The sequence below is a fragment of the Exserohilum turcica genome (assembly GCF_000359705.1).
Source record: "Exserohilum turcica Et28A unplaced genomic scaffold SETTUscaffold_3, whole genome shotgun sequence".
NCBI lineage: Eukaryota > Fungi > Ascomycota > Dothideomycetes > Pleosporales > Pleosporaceae > Exserohilum > Exserohilum turcicum.
This window is the reverse complement of record NW_007360136.1, coordinates 2,406,509-2,410,048: the sequence shown is the minus strand read 5'-3', so window position 1 is coordinate 2,410,048 and position 3,540 is coordinate 2,406,509.

Here is a 3,540-nt window from a genome sequence, read left to right as displayed (position 1 = left end):
CCACAACAGGTAGCCGCCTAGCAGGCGCAGACACCACGCAACGCGCGCGAAGTTGAGTCTCAAATTGGTCTCATTCAAGAGAGCGTGAGAAAACGCCGTAGGTCTTCTGCCAATTCACTCACTAAGCAGATCGCGCAGCTAAGTAAGGGGGCCTAGCAAATGGCACATAAAATGACGCTTATGATAGAGGAAATGGGTACGCTTCGAGCGGCTCTTGACGAGTCAAATAAGCGTAAAAGCCGCAAGCGGTGATACGTACGGACAGAAGAGACTCTTACTGTAGGCGAAGTACAAGAAGTATTAGCTAAACAGGCGGGTAGCAGTCGTGGTGATGGTGAGAGTGCGTCGAAGAGGGTGCGAGGAGAGCGGCGGTGCGGGCGTTGCAAGCAGACTGGACACAACGCTCGTACCTGCGTAGTTAAGATAGATAGTGCAAGTGATAGTAGCGATTCTAACAATTAATTTAGTGTATCGCAATAGTTTATTGACTGTGATAAAAAACTGTGATAACGTGTTGATGTAGATGTAGTGGTGGGGCGTTAGCGACTCGCTTGGGTTAGCGACTCACTTGTGAACCACGTTAAGCTTAAAACAAAAAAGTAAAAAAATTAAATGTTAGAAGAATATATAGCTTACTATAAATTAAAGAACCTTATGAGATAGGCTATAAGTATTTAGTAAAAAAAAATAAGTAGTAGTTAAATATAGCTACTAAATAACAAAATTATTAAATATAAAAAGTACAAAATAGCATAGTGTTAGGCACCACGTTGCTAGCCGTGGAAGGAGGCTTAGTTAAGGGCCCCCTAGCTAGCTTACAGTATATAAGCCTTAAGCCTACACAAAAGAGAGGCTAAGGATTCGTCTTAGAATACATTACTACCTACTACTACTATTCAGCCCTTACTTTCCTATTCTATATCTAAGTTATTAGTAGTCTTAATATTTGAATTCTTCCCCCTTGAGACACCTTACAAAGAGAAGAGCTAGCATAATAAGTAGTAGTGCTAGCTACCTTACTCAAAGCTAGATAAGAATAGCCTTACTAGAAGATAAAAGAGAGCCTTTAAACTAACTAGGCCCCTTAGAAAAAGAATGAGCCTAAGCAACTTTACTCTAATTTACCTTAGAGTCTATTAACATTATAAAGCCTAAACTAAGTTAAATTAAACTAATTTAAACTAGGCTAGTAGAAAAAGAAATAGTATCTCTTCCTCTATACTAAAGACTATAGAAACTTAGAGAATAGTACTAAAAGGCTTAGAATAAGTACAAGCTACTCTAACTTATAAAAATTAAGTAATAAGTAGAAGAAGGTAACCTAATAGCGCTATAGGCGCCCCCTGTAGAACTCTAATAGTTCTAGGCAACCTTAATAGAACCTAACTTAATTTATAAACTACAACTACGCTAAATACAACTACTAAGAATAAGAATATAAAGTTACCTTCTAAAGAAGTTTAAAGAACTTTCGAATAAAGGCCATAAAGATTAACTTTAGAATAAGATATATATTGAATACACTCTACATAGTCTAAAACGCCTATGTAAATAATAACTAGTAGAAGAATACTAAATAAGAACCTTTATAGGTAGTATTTAAGATAGAAATGCTTAACGCACTTAGGCTAAAGGAATAATAATAACTTTTAGCTTACTAGGCCTTAAGAATTATTAAATAAGACTAAACTTAGAACCTAAATAATCTTTTGTCGAAACTTAATACACTTTGGACTAAAGTAGGTTAATCCTACTCTAAAAATTGAAGAATAATAAATTTCATTAAAGCTCTAGTCTCTATAGTCTAAATAGACTTACTTCTACTTAACCTAGCGCAATAAAACACTATTATAGACGTGAATAGCTAGGCACAACTAATATAGAATTACTACTACTGAAAGAAGACAATAAAAGAAGGTAAAAAACTATACTATAGTTAATCCTCTATAATAAACATAGGCAACTAAAAGACCTAGAAAAGGCTAAGGTAAAGTAACTTAAAGAAAGATAACTTAAATTAGCCTAATAAGCCTAAAAGTAAAGGGAAGACCCTTGATAGGAACTGCTTTTGGTGCAGGAAACCTAGATATATTACTAGAAAATATAAAAAGGGCTATATAAGTAGTTCTAGCGCTCTTAACAATACCTTAAAAAAAGCTAAAGGCTAGAAGAGTAAGTAGCTACTCTTTTAGCCTATATTACTAGGTTATAAGTAGCTAGCAACTTAAGAACCCTTAGAGAAGCACTCTATATAAGGCATACGCTATTGCTAACTATAAAGGTTTAAATAAGCTAATTAAATATAATTAATAGCTTTATAGATAAAGCATCTTAACTAAACCTCTTCTTTTTATATGTAGCTAAAAAGAATAATGTAAGAATTAAGGAACTACTAAGCTATATAGCATAAAGGCTAAGTAGTTCTAATACCTAGTTATATAGTACTACTATAGTAAACTTAGATATTACAAACTCTAGAATTAGAATAAAGATATAAGAAGTGCCCTTTATTATAACAGCAATTTAAAGATACTAAATACATCTTAGACTACCCTAAATTAATAGCTGCTAGCGTAAGATCTACTACGCGCGATAGCGTGTACTTTTTAGAAGTAAAAAGGCCTAAGTATAAGTAGAATGATAAAAGATAGCCTTGGAAAAGGCTATAGAATTTAAGAAGACGCTAAGAACGCCCTTTATAGACGTATACGCACTTCTAGTATTTGTAGTAAGTAAAGTTAGCCTAAAAGGGACTAATAAGAACTCTAAAGGTGTGAAAAAGGCTAAAAGTGCCTAGATTAGACTAAGTAGGTCTAATAAACCTTAAATGCTACTAGAATATGTGGATTTTAAGAGACTTAGCTTAGAAGAGGACTTACAAGCCTTACTTAAGCATAGCTTCTAAGATATAGTGATAACTATAGAAGAGGGCACTATACTACTTTATTAGCTCTTATATAGCCTCTTAAACGCTAAACTAAGGCTACTTGGAAAGTACTTAAATAAATACATTATAAGAGATTAGATCTACCATTCTAAGTTGCTATCTAGCGCTCCTATTCTATTTATAAAAAAGAAAAATAGTAGTATAAGGTAATGTATTAACTATAAAGGCCTAAACAAGATAACTATGAAAAACTATTAACGTGGTTCATAAGCGAGTCGGTCACCCAAGCAAGTCGGTCACTCCCCACTAGCGCGTTAACGTTGACTCGTTATTACAGTCTTTTATTATAGTTAATAAACTATTATAATATACTAAATTGAATTATTAGAAATGCTACCATTACTTATACTATCTATCTTAACTACGCGGGTATAAGTGTTATATTTAGTCTACTTGCAACGCCCGCACTGTAACGGCGCAGGTAAGGCAGGTCGGATCTGTTTCGGTCGTAGGATCACTCAGAGGCATATGGGAGTGCGTGGGATCACAAAGAGCCTAGATTCAACAAGCCACCTATAGGCCTTGTACGAAAGGATATCAAAAGTCTACAGAGCTAGCTACAGGGAGTGTCTCAATATATACCTATCCTAGTC